Source organism: Mesoplodon densirostris, chromosome 8, assembly GCF_025265405.1.
Source record: "Mesoplodon densirostris isolate mMesDen1 chromosome 8, mMesDen1 primary haplotype, whole genome shotgun sequence".
NCBI classification, from domain to species: domain Eukaryota; kingdom Metazoa; phylum Chordata; class Mammalia; order Artiodactyla; family Ziphiidae; genus Mesoplodon; species Mesoplodon densirostris.
Window position 1 is genome coordinate 43,810,558 of NC_082668.1, and position 14,323 is coordinate 43,824,880.

The 14,323-nt window shown below is 36.1% G+C and overlaps 1 pseudogene; it reads right to left on the reverse strand.

Moving 5' to 3' along the window:
• Positions 1 to 3,933: 3,933 nt before the first annotated feature.
• On the reverse strand, positions 3,934 to 6,633 carry LOC132494729 (double homeobox protein A-like; annotated as a pseudogene).
• Positions 6,634 to 14,323: the final 7,690 nt, after the last annotated feature.

Below are 14,323 nucleotides of genomic sequence, written 5' to 3' on the forward strand. Positions count from 1 at the left end.
AATTATTACAAACTTTTGACTTAAAACAACACAAATTTATTATCTTACAGTACTGCAAGTCAGAAGTCCCCACAACCCGAGTGGGGCTGCATTCCTTTCTGGGGGCTACAGAATAAAATCAGTTTTCTAACCCTTTCCTTCTTCTAGAGGCTGCCTGTATTCCTTGTATCATGGTTCCACTCCATTTTCAAAGCCAGCAACTCTTAGCCAAACCTTTATCAAGATACCTTCTTTCTGGTTCTGACTTTTCAGCCTCCTTCCTCCCCATTTAAGAATGATTGTGGGGGGCTTCCCTGGTGGCGCAGTGGTTAAGAGTTCGCCTGTCGATGCAGGGGACACTGGTTCGTGCCCCAGTCCGAGAAGATCCCACATGCCGTGGAGCGGCTGGGCCCGTGAGCCATGGCCGCTGAGCCTGCGCATCCGGAGCCTGTGTTCCTCAATGGGAGAGGCCACAAGAGTGAGAGGCCCGCATACCACAAAAAAAAAAAAAAAAAAAAAGAATGCTTGTGATTACATTGGTCCCCACTTGGTTATTCCAGGATACGCTCCTTAAGATCAGCTGATTAGTGATATTAATTCCACCTGTAACCTTAATTTGTTCTTTGCCATGAAATCTAACATATCCACAAGTCCTAGAAATTAGGATGTTGATACCTCTGTAGGGCCATTATTCTGCCTACCGACTCAGTTTCACTCATATTGGGTTGTTGAAATCTCATAACTTACACCCATCTGTAGTTCCTGTTTGGGCAACCACTTCCCAACAACAAAATTATACTATATAAAATGGACAGCCAGCTTTCTCTGATACAATTCTTCTATACCCTGTGGGTAAGCCATTACACTCAAACTATCTCACGAAGTGCCCCCAGTGGATATTTGCAACAGTATACAAACTCCAAACTCTTAATTTTCTATAATATTATTTTACTCAGGGCACATATGTTCTTTCCCTATCCACTTATGATTCCAGAGGAACCCCACTTCTTACACTTGTGTTTGACATATGTACATTGTTACCTGGAATAAATTCAACATCTTAAAAATCCCCTGCAATCATAACATTAGAGTGTTTTGTTTTGTTTTTCCTCTTTTTTTCCCTCTCTTTCATAAGATATTCTTAATGCCTATTCTGTTTAAAGACTGTGCTGAGGACCACACATTATTATTACTGGAGGCTTGTTAGAGTATTAGAGTGTTGGGGAGGGTATTCTCTAAACTTCTGATTAAGTTCTAGTCTTTGCAGTGCACATTGGACCTGTGTCTTGGGATAGATGGCCTTGTCTTGGAAGGAACCTGTGTTGTCTGGGAAGAAACACAGGGGGAGTGTTTCTCTCCCTCCTCCAGAGATAGAGCTTTTTTTCCTTTTTCCTCCTATTACTTTCCCCAGCTACAGCAGTTATCCTCCACTTTTCCTGGTCTATTTCCAGGAAAAAAGCAGACTAAGGCTCTCCTCTCCCCCTTAGTGAGAGAGGGAGGCTGCAGCTGGGTGGAGCTCCTTTCCCCTAGCTGTAATATTTCATCACTGCCTTTTGATGATGTCCTTCCCCTACAAAATAAGGCTCTTTTTTTAACAGGAGGAGGGGTCTGGGTGGATTTCATGGTGGTTGTTCTTCCCCTCCCCAGCCAGTACCATAGAAGAACTTTCTGGATTCTTTCCATTCTCCTGTGAGAACCTACTGAGATTCCTGGAGGAAAAGTATGAGGAACCCCCATCAGTGTCGTCCCCAGGAAAGCTTCTCACTCTCACACTAACCTACACTTTACTTCAACTAATTTGTCAAAATTGCTGCTTTAAAGTCTGAAGAGCTTATAAGGCATTAAGCAGCTTCTAAGTATTCTTTCTGAACTATCAAATATCTTTCTTTTCATTTCTTTTTTAAAGAATAATTTCTGTATTGGCTATGATGCATTTTTGTCCCTTTTTGAGCCATGCCCTCTGTATAAGTCAGGGTTCCTCAGAGAAACAGAATAAAGAGGATATTTACGTATAAAGAAAGAGATTTAAGATTACTTATAAAGAATTGGCTCACATGATTTTGGAGGCTGATTAATTCCAAGATGTGAAGTAGGTAAGCTGGAGATTCAGGAGAGCAATGGCGTAGTTCATCAACTATCTTTCATTAATCTTTTTTCCTACTTTTCCTCAATACTATATGTGTTTAATTATTGTAACTTTTATGAATAGTTTTAAGAAGTAACGTGTAAACTTGTCATTACTTTTTGCCAAAAACCTTATCAGTTTATTTTTTATTTTTTTGCGATACACGGGCCTCTCACCACTGCGGCCTCCCCCGTTGCAGACCACAGGCTCCAGACGCGCAGGCCTAGCAGCCGTGGCTCAAGGGCCCAGCCACTCTGTGGCGCGTGGGATCTTCCCAGATCAGGGCACGAACCCGTGTCCCCTGTATCAGCAGGTGGACTTTCAATCACTGTGCCACTAGGGAAGGCCCTTATCAGTTTTTTTTAAAAAAATAATTTACCACCATCTTGAAAATTAACCTCTCAGAAAGGCTTTGAGGGAATTAAACAAGATTATGTATATTACTTTATTTAATGCAAGAAATATTCTATATATCTGAATAATTTTTCAAATAATCATTATAATTTCTGCACATTTATTTTTGAATTATTCTTCATATTTTTTCCAATCAAAAAGCACTTCTATTTATTTTTTTATAAAGCTTTCTTCTAAGAAACCTACTTTTTATTTTTTAAAAATTTTTTTAAACATCTTTATTGGAGTATAATTGCTTTACAATGATGTGTTTGTTAGTTTCTGCTTTATAACAAAGTGAATCAGCTATATATATACATATATCCCCATATCTCCTCCCATTTGCATCTCCCTCCCACCCTCCCTATCCCACCCCTCTAGGTGGTCATAAAGCACTGAGCTGATCTCCCTGTGCTATGCGGCTGCTTCCCACTAGCTATCTATTTTACCTTTGGTAGTATATATAAGTCCATGCCACTCTCTCACTTCATCCCAGCTTACCCCTCCCACTCCCCATGTCCTCAAGTCCATTCTCTATGTCTGCGTCTTTATTCCTGTCTTGCCCTTAGGTTCTTCAGAACCATATAGTTTTTTAATTCCATACATATGTGTTAGCATACGGTATTTGTTTTACTCTTTCTGACTTACTTCACTCTGTATGACAGACTCTAGGTCCATCCACCTCACTACAAATAACTCAATTTCATTTCTTTTTATGGCTGAGTAATATTCCATTGTATATATGTGCCACATCTTCTTTATCCATTCATCTGTCATCTGTCGATGGACACTTAGGTTGCTTCCATGTCCTGCCTATTGTAAACAGAGCTGCAATGAACATTATGGTACATGACCCTTTTTTTTTTTCAGGAAACTCACTAGATTACAGATTTATTACAAAAGATATTAAAGGATATGAGTCAACAGCCAGATGGTTACATAGGGCGAGGTATGTGAGAAGGGGCTCTGAGCTTCCCTGCCCTCTTCAAGTACATCACTTTCCTCTCCGCCATGCGTTCACTAACCCAGAAGCTCTGAACCCCATCCTTCTGGGTTTTTATGGAGGCTTCAGTACATTAGCACAGTTAATCAAAGTCACAACACCACATATGTTTTGATGATTTTTACTTGAATCGGTCATTTATTTGTATGACCATAAAAATGGTATTAATAAGTTTATTTTCATTGTCCTCGAGATCTGTTGAACTCTGAATCTAGATTCAGTCACTAGGGCTGTGTGGTACTTTGTATCATCTGCCTCTGAGTCCTGAAGTCCTGTTTACCGTCTCCAGAAGATGAAGAAGAAGGTGAAGGTATGTTTGGAAGGTTATGTTGCCAGGAAGAGAACTGATCTGGAGTCCAGGCTGATGACATCAAATACACTGAATTTGTCTCTCTGTTCACCTTGTTCTGGCTCCAGGGAAATAAAACAGTCACTAGGGAGTGCCATTCTGTAAACCTTGAATGCGCCCATCTCAGAGATCTTGTCCCTGGTTTTGTCTTTGGGCTGGAGCTTCTTTGGGTTCTCTTTTTTTCCGGATACGGAGTCTAGATCTTGGGTTTTGAAACCAAATCTGGACTCTTGACTCTGGAACCCCAATATCTTCAGCAAGTTGCTGTCTGGAATCAATCCCAGGATAAGGGTTTTCCATGAATGCATTCATGAGAGTTTGTAATTGGGAAGAAGTGTAGCTGGTACGACATCGTCTGTCTCTCACACCTTGAATGTTCTCTTCAGGGTAAGCTCGGTCTTGTCTTAAGTCTAAGTTCTTCTCAGGTCTTTTCGGGAACCTGTGCCTAGCTCTTCGATTCTGAAAACATATCTGGATCCTAGACTCTTCAGTGTTGACTTCCAAAGCAAGTCTTTGTTTGAAGACATAACCCGGGTAAGGTTTTTTGTTGAATGCATTGATGAGGATTTTCAATTGCTCTTCTGTGAATTTGGTGTGGCTGCGTCTACACTTTGTTGCCACGGCCTTGTATGGAGAATTGTCTTCGGCCAACTTGGAAGGGAGCTCCGAAGCCTGGTTCCACCAAAAGAGAGATCCATGACCCTTTTTGAATTATGGTTTTCTCAGGGTATATGACCCATAGCGGGATTGCCGGGTCGTATGATAGTTCTATTTTTAGTTTTTTAAGGAACCTCCATACTGTTCTCCATAGTGGCTGTAACAATTTACATTCCCACCAACAGTGCAAGAGGATTCCCTTTTCTCCACACCCTCTCCAGCATTTATTGTTTCTAGATTTTTTGATGATGGCCATTCTGACTGGTGTGAGGTGATACCTCATTGTAGTTTTGATTTGCATTTCTCTAATGATTAGTGATATTGAGCATCCTTTCATGTGTTTGTTGGTCAGCTGTATATCTTCTTTGGAGAAATGTCTATTTAGGTCTTCTGCCCATTTTTGGATTGGGTTTTTTGTTTTCTTGATATTGAGCTGCATGAGCTGCTTGTAAATTTTGGAGATTAATCCTTTGTCAGTTGCTTCATTTGCAAATATTTTCTCCCATTCTGAGGGTTATTTTTTGGTCTTGTTTTTGGTTTCCTTTGCTGGGCAAAAGCTTTTAAGTTTCATTAGGTCCCATTTGTTTATTTTTGTCTTTATTCCCATTTCTCGAGGAGGTGGGTCAAAAAGGATCTTGCTGGAATGTATGTGATAGAGTGTTCTGCCTATGTTTTCCTCTAAGAGTTTGATAGTGTCTGGCCTTACATTTAGGTCTTTAATCCACTTTGAGTTTATTTTTGTGTATGGTGTTAGGGAGTGTTCTAATTTCATTCTTATATAGGTAGCTGTCCAGTTTTCCCAGCACCACTTATTAAAGGGTCTGTCGTTTCTCCACTGTATATTCTTGCCTCATTTATCAACAATGAGGTGACCATATGTGTGTGGGTTTATCTCTGAGCTTTTTATCCTGTTCCATTGATCTATATTTCTGTTTTTGTGCCAGTACCATACTGTCTTCATTAAGGTAGCTTTGTAGTATAGTCTGAAGTCTGGGAGTCTGATTTCTCCAGCTCTGTGTTTCTTTCTGAAGATTGCTTTGGTTATTCGGGGTCTTTTGTGTTTCCATACAAAATGTGAAATTTTTTGTTCTAGTTCTGTGAAAAATGCCAGTGGTAGTTTGATAGGGACTGCATTGAATCTGTAGATTGCTTTGCATAGTATAGTTATTTTCACAATGTTGCTTATTCCAATCAAAGAACATGGTATATCTCTCCATCTGTTTGTATCATCTTTAATTTATTTCATCACTGTATTATAGTTTTCTGCATACAGGGCTTTTGTCTCCCTAGGTAGATTTATTCCTAGGTATTTTATTCTTTTTTTTTGCAGTGGTAAATGGGAGTGTTTCCTTAATTTCTCTTTCAGCTTTTTCATCATTAGTGTATAGGCATGCAAGTGATTTCTGTGCATTGGTTTTGTATCCTGCTACTTTACCAATTTCATTGATTAGCTCTAGTAGTTTTCTGGTAGAGTCTTTAGGATTCTCTATGTATAGTATCATGTTATCTGCAAACAGTGACAGTTTACATTAAATATATTTTTTCTATTGTGTGTTTTATATGATTATTTATGTTACATATGAGAGTAAATTTTTATATATTTAACTTATTACTGGATTCTTTACTAACTCTGATATCCATTTTCAATTCACCTTGTTGTATTGAAGGAATACCCATTGCCAAAACGGAGACTAAATTTATTCAACAAGATAGAAAACAGAACATGAAAATTGGAGAGTGAATACAGCTCTAGAAAAAAGTTGCAATCGTACATATGCTTCGATTTATTATGAATGACAACAAATTTAATAGAAATGTACAAAGCTATAATGCAGTCATACTGCTGTTGCATATAAATTTTAATTTAACCTTAATATTTTCAAAACTTTGTTCTATTTTCTTGAAATTGAAAGCTGAACTATATGGAAAATTTTACAACATAGGAAAAAGTAATTGTTCTGTGTGAATTTTTATTTTATAATATTTAATTACTTTAAAATTACTGTATCTTATCAACAAAGTGATCCATGAAAGCTCACTTTCCTTGTTTCCATTCTCATTGCTTTCTATGATCCCCACATTTAGTTGTACTTTCAGACCAACGCTGTCATTTTTTTCTTTCTGCATCTTGCCAAGTAATTTAAGAATTTAATATAAACTCGGGATTTCATAAAATTAAATAGCTTATCCTCTAGCTCTCCTGTAGAGCTCCTACACCACAGGCTTCATCAGGCAATACTGTATAAAATGATGCCACAGCGTTGATCTGACTTGTTTGACTTACCCAACTCTCACTATTCATCTTGAATAATACAGTGTTTAATGCAATAATTAAAATCTAACATTTTATTAATGTCTAAACTAGTTCATTAATGAAATAACTCAGAAAAAGACAAATACTGTATGATATCACTTATATGTGGAATCTAAAAAATAATACAAATGAATGTAAATGAAAAACAGAAAAAGACTCATAGATACAGAAAACAAATTTGTGGTTATGAAAGGGGAGAGGGAAGGGGGAGAGACAAATAAGGGGTATGGGATTAACAGATACAAACTACTATGTATAAAATAGATAAGCAACAAGGATATATTGTATAGCACAGGGAATTATAGCCATTACCTTGTAATAACTTGCAAGTATAACCTGCAGAAATACTGAATTACTCTGCTTTACACCTGAAACATTTAATATTGTAAATCAAATGTACTTCAATATAAATAAATAAATAAATAAATAAACAAACTAGTTCATATTATGAATTGGTTTATAAATATCTTTTGGAAAATCATAGCTGACAGTCAATTTGTTTGCTATACATTTGATTGCCTTTGATAGACTGAGGTTTTATATTATTTAGTTCATGACACTTTGCAAATACTCATGATTTTCTAAAAAACATATTAATCATTTTATCTTTAGATCTTGCTATGGACTAAATGTTTGTGTCCCCCAAAAAACGTATGTGTTGAAGCCTAAATCCCCAATGTGATGGTATCTGGAGATGGGACCTGTAGGAGGTGATTAGGTTATGAGGGTGGAGCCCTTATGAATGGGATTAGTGCCATTATAAGAAGGAATAGGAGAAAGATGATCCTCCCACGTGAGGATACAGTGAATAGACTTCAGTCTGTGAAGCAGTAAGGGAATACTCACCAGACACCAGATCTGCTGCTGTCTTGATTTTGGACTTCCCAGCCTCTAGAACTGTGAGAAATAAATGTTTGTTGTTTAAGCCACACAGTCTATGGAATTCTTTTATAGCAACCTGAACTAAGAAGAGTTAGACTATTACAGTCACATGACCATCAATATATTTTCCATTTCAAACAACATCAAAAATTTTAAAAATAAAAGTTTTGTAAAAAATCAAAAGGCATGAAACAAATATTTTAAAACTTCCCATTTTTACTTAGCTTATGTCACATTTCTGTCTTAAAATATAATAGTAATCAATACACATATACTCATTGAAAGTGAAAATCATTGTCTAGGGTAGTAATCTGGAGCAAAATTTATAAAGAAAATCCAAATAACACACTATGTTCTGTACTTGTCATATGTAAGACAACCAGGACAATTTGAAATAGAAAGCCTCGATCTTGAATTCTATTAAAATGGATGCTAGTTCATATTGTTTAAGTTATGCTAAGTTGAAATAGAATAACTGCAGCCCAACTAATGGGTTCACAATCTCCTTGATTTTATTTTCTATTGCTAACTCTCAGTATTAAAATGATAGGAACTTTCCCGGGTAGAAAAATGTTAGGTTTATTGCTTTTCCTTATTGTGTAACTTATTTTGTGGTGCCATTTCCCTCTTTTCCATTATAATATACCACACATAGACACTGTCAGCATTTGACTAAATTTAATAAGAGAATAAGTAAATTTGGAGGCTATTAAAATAATTATTGTACATGGTTTCACACTTTGGGGCCATTTAGCCAAAATGAAATGTAATGACATGGTATTAGCTATTGTGTTCTAGATGCAATTTTTCTATTTTAATCTCAGTTTGGGTGATTATATAATATATTGCCCAAAGACCTGTCAATCGAAAAAGTCTGTTACTTAATTTTCTGGATGCTATGACAATGGGTATACACCAGGGCTCTCCTCGGAAAAGTGCAGTGAAAAGCAATACAACTTTTAGTCTCTGCTAACTACTATCCTCTATACCAGGGGTCAGTAAACTTATTCTGTAAAGGGCTAGATAATAAATGGTTTAGGCACAGTGGGTAATAAAATCTTTTTTGCAACTATTCCATTCGGGAATTGTAGTGTGAAATCAGCTACAAGCAATATGGAAACAAATTGGCACAGCCGTATTCCAATAAAACTATTTGTAAAAATACATGTTGGATTTTGCCAATGGCCTATGGTTTGCCAATGCCTGCCCTAGACCCTATACATTTTGGTCTACTCTATTTTATTCATAACATTTCTTTTACTTTCTCATGGCTTTATTTATTCAACTATGTATTGAAATCTCTCAAAGTCATGTCTTTCATCCAGGTGTCTCCCCTGTATTTTTTTTTTTTTTTTTTTTTGCGGTACACAGGCCTCTCACTGTTGTGACCTCTCCCATCGTGGAGCACAGGCTCTGGACATGCAGGCTCAGTGGCCATGGCTCACGGGCCTAGCTGCTCTGTGGCACGTGGGATCTTCCCGGACCAGGGCATGAACTTGTGTCCCCTACATCGGCAGGCGGACTCTCAACCACTGAGCCACCAGGGAAGCCCTCTCCCCTGTATTTTTAACTGTATTCTTAATATCCTTACTTTGGTATCTGGGGGGTCTGATAAGCATTCTCAAACTAAATGCATCCAAAATTAAAAAATGATACGACTTTATTCAAAGCTGATCCTTCCAAAATGGAAATAAATAGAAACAATGCCCTTCAGTTGCTAAGGCTAAAAATACTAGAGTTATCCTTTTTCTACCAATCCATATCCAATTCACCATCAATTTCTATAGGTTCTACATTTACAGTATATCCAGAATTTCATCTTCCCTCTTCACCTCCTTTCTACCACTCTGGTTTGAATCACTATCTCCTCACCAATGTATTACAATACTTTCTAATTTTGACAGATGTAATAATAAGTTTAGCACTGAATATTGTCATTTGAAGAATCTGCCAAGTATCAAATGGAAGATATCCAGAAGTAAGTTAGATTTCTGTATGTGACAAAACCTGTCATATATCCTAGAGTGTTTATCACCAGACAGTATGATAAGTGATCATTAGATAGATAATTTTTCTTTATACTTTGCTATGTAATTTTCAAAATTGTCCACATAGAACAATTCTTGTTATTGTAATAATGAAAAACATGAATGTGTTTTTTAATAGAATAAGGGAAACAATAAAAATGAAGACAGTAAATGAGAACTAATCTGTGAGAAAGTGTAGTTATCAAGAGAAGAAGACATAAAACTGTTGATGCAAGTTTGTTGTAGAGTTATTCTTGAGTTATACTCTCATTTGTTTAAATATTGCAACATCTTTTTAAAATTCTGGTTAGTGTATACATGGAATTTCAGGATATTTTTATTTGAATTATGCTGTTTATAAAATCACAGGCTTTATCATTTATTGATTTGAGGTTAGCTCACACGCACATTAAATACATCTACTAAAATAAAAATTAATCAAATTATAAATCTAGCATTTATATCGGGTTGGCCAAAAAGTTCGTTTAGGTTTTTGGTAGGAAGTTAAGGAAAAAACCTGAATGAGCTTTTTGGCCAACCCTACAGTTTTCAATTTCATGATATCTTTCCTTTTTTAATAGATTCCTGCTTTTGCACTGATTTAGTTTCTTCCTCTAAGTTACAATTTCTGTATTCCTAGATCACATCATTAAGTTCATCACCTACCCTAATTCTCTAGATTAGTTTCTTACAGAATGTTTCAATATATGATACTTAACTCATCTGAAAAATGCTGAGACTCATTATAGGTTATATGTAATAACAGTATGCTAAGGTAAAGATGAACCAGGTTTAGATATGGATACTGAAATCAAGTCCTAACTAGAAGAAAGGGGGAAAGTGACCATTTTAAAAAATTTTAACAATGTAACTATAGTTATTATAGGAAGAATTTTGCTAAGGAACAAAAATCAATGATTTTATGTTTCATTCTTACCATTTCTACAAACTAATAAATAATTATTTTGTCAAAATGAACAAGGTACAGTAATATTGTTTAGTAATGAAATCTAATAATGCTATCACCTTTTAGGGAAAAAAAGAAATGTTATTTAATTAAAAAATAAGAGAAACAGAATGAATATTGTAAGAATCATTAAATTAGGGTAGAGATGAATGAATGAATTTTAAAACAATTTTGCTCAAAGATGGAGGTTAAGAAGACTGAGTGGAAGAATAAAAACCACATAATATAAGCAGTACATTGCTTATACCAATACCCAAATCTAATCTGCAGTGTTATTTGAAAAAATAGATATTCAATTCAAAAATCAGGATGGTTGAGGATGACATTTAAAATAAGTAAAATTTCCATAAAAATGAATCAATTAGCTGTCTAGACATTCACTCAAGCCTTCTGCTTAAACCCCATCTCCAGTGATTATGCATGTGACAGTAAGTCACCCACTGATATTTTGGATTGAATGGGTGTTTATTATTATTCTTCTTTAGCCATATTCTTCAAATAGAGTGAATTCTCACCATTTTCATTACAGTTCTGCTCTGTTTCATTCTTCGATTGATTATTTATTGCCATCATTTTACCTCAGATTATTAATAGATAATATATTGTTAGAGATAGCCTTTTAAGTTTTATTTGACAGGTTATGATGTTTCTTTTGATTATAAATAAAGCCATAAGATAGAGTATTTATCAAAAAAATGCCATCTTTATATTGACAAGCTCTTTGGCAGGACAGTTCTAGTTACTACACCATATGACTTTCAAGGTAGACAAGCAGGAGGAGGGAGACAAATAAATAACAGGGATGTCTAGGAGATGCCCCAGTTATTCTACACTATAGATGATATAATATAAGCTTTTAGTTGAACCTTTGATCTCTATGACAATTTACTTAATTCTAAACTACACATATTTTGATCCAGCCTTGTAAGCCATGGAAGAGAGGTGCTTGTGACATAAAAAGGAGGGTGCAGTTTTAGAAATGTGCTACTTCCTCTTATATCTACTCAGAATTCTGGGAAAACCTCTCTACCAAGCAGTGTAATAATCCTATATCAAAAGCCCAGTTTGGAAGCAGACGGTCATTGTGATTCTAAAAGAAATTTAGTATGACAAATATATTTATAATAAATTAATGGTGAGTTCTAAACAAATATGTTTAGTATGAAATCAAAACAACACTATACACATGGTGTCTTTCATACATCACAGGATCATGCAGTCACAGAGTGGTGTCATTAACAGTAGCAGGGTCTTGAAGTCAGATACATGAGTATGAATCCCTCTGTTGTCAATGGGAAAGTATGTGATTTGGACACTTTAAAACTTGTTTAAACATCAGTATCGTCAAATGGCAGATATAAATAACAATACTTACTTCATAGTTGAAGATAAGTACCTATAAAATACTGGGTCCACTGTAAGAGTAAATAAATATTTGTTCCCTCCACTCCCTGTCACACAATTCTAGTGTCTCACAATTTCATTCCTATGTCATAGATCTAAGTATTTAGCCTTTGATAGCAGAGATCTCTGTGGGAATTAGGCAATGTAATACACGGGCCAACTTTTGGCTCTACTATTTATTTATTTATTTATTTATTTATTTATTTATTCATTTATTTTTTGCGGTATGTGGGCCTCTCACTGTTGTGGCCTCTCCTGTTGCGGAGCACAGGCTCCGGACGCGCAGGCTCAGCGGCCATGGCTCACGGGCCCAGCCGCTCTGCGGCATGTGGGATCTTCCCAGGCCCAGGCACGAACCCATGTCCCCTGCATCAGCAGGAGGACTCTCAACCACTGTGCCACCAGGGAAGCCCTCTACTATTTATTAGCTGTATTATGTTAATATATGAGGGAAGGAACTGCCTTTGTTTCTTCATATATGGAGTAAAGATAATAGTACCAGTTTTCCAGTTTGTGGATTAACAGCATGTAACATGATTTGCACAGTCCCTGACTTATTAAGTGCTAATGCATATCTATTTTTATTACTCTTATTCTCAGAAATTTTGTCCTACATTTTATTCTCTTTTCAAGATTACATTGCTTTAATGAAGTGAGTTATTTCCAGTCTCAGAAAAAATGTTCGAATCTATATTTCCATAGGATTAATCTGCTAATTTTTAAAAAGGGAATCTAAGGCATAGGACCTATTTCAAATGAGTGAAGTTTGTGTGTTTGGTGTCTCTTAGTCATTCCAGGAATGGAGTTTCAGAAAGGATCCAGCTCATCTTCTCTGAAATAATTTATATTTTAAAACCAACCAATCTTCTCTTCCAGAGAAGAACACATGAAAAACAGCCAATCCTTTTTCATTATATGGACCACATGAGTTCGATCTTGAGGAAAGTGAAGCAGGCTAAAATTTCCTGTTTTACCAGTGAATCCCACTGAACAGACTTGAAGAGCAGGATTTTTAGTAATGCTTAATCTGACATGCCAAGAAGGGCATATGGAGGAAGCACTCAGGAAGGATGGGCTGCCCTACAGCTGAGACCATTTAAATTAAAATCCATAAGTTAATAACTGTACCCTATGCCCAATGGTACCAAAGATTTACCAATACTAACTGAATTCCTAAGTAGGGTCTTGCCTAGGGTCAGCACCTAACATCTCTGAAGAATAAGGCTGAGTAGCCTTTCCTAACAAGGCAACTCTTTGTGGGGGGAACTGGCTGGACACCCCTGTTGTTTTCCAGGTTATTCTCTCTAGGCTTTAAATAAGATTAAAGCAAATTTTAAGGGTGTGTGTATATTTACATACATGCATATGTGTCCATTTGTACACGTATGTATATTTCATATAGGTATGTATATTTTCTTTCAGGTGATATCAATTTTGACAAATGTCTTCTTATCTCTAATATAAGTTCTGGCCACTCACTCATCCTAAGTGACACACTGAACCTTTATCATAGTCTAGAGGCCCTCGTTTCAAGTTCCCTATGTATAAATATTTAAAGGACAAATTTAATTTGGATCACCAGCATTGTTCTATATAGGCAGGTATACACCAGCATACTTCGCCTAATAAAACTGAATGTATTCTAATTGGAATTGGACTTGGCATTCCACCGCAAATAATCTTTTTCATCTAAAAATTTCAAACTAAAGCCTTAAACAGCATAAATGTGTGACAAGTCATGGACCCATAAATAAATGTGAGACAGTGAGGCATATAGTATAAGGGATATAAGCTAAAGTTTACAATACTTTTCTATCAATTTTAAGAAATTATTCACTAGAATTACTCCAAATTATTTATATATACTCAACTGTAAAAGAACAGGTTAAATCACTACAAGAAATTGAATAAACCTGTCTGTTCTGTGGTGTTTTTAGTAGGTCTACTAATGGGTGGATGGATCAGTTGCCTGTGTGCAAATTAATCCATCAGTTTCCTAACAGAGAAAGGAGACACCTACACTCTGCTAACATTATTGGGTTCAGAGAACATTTAGGGGCAGTGTTTAAGGAGTTGTGGGAAAACAAATAAATGACAGAAAGAAAAGTGAAGTTGCTGAAGACTGCATGTATTTCTCATTATTGTCTACTTATATCCCAACAATGTTCATGTAATTTAACAAAGCTATGAAGGGCAATGACCCTAACCTCATAAATCATTGTA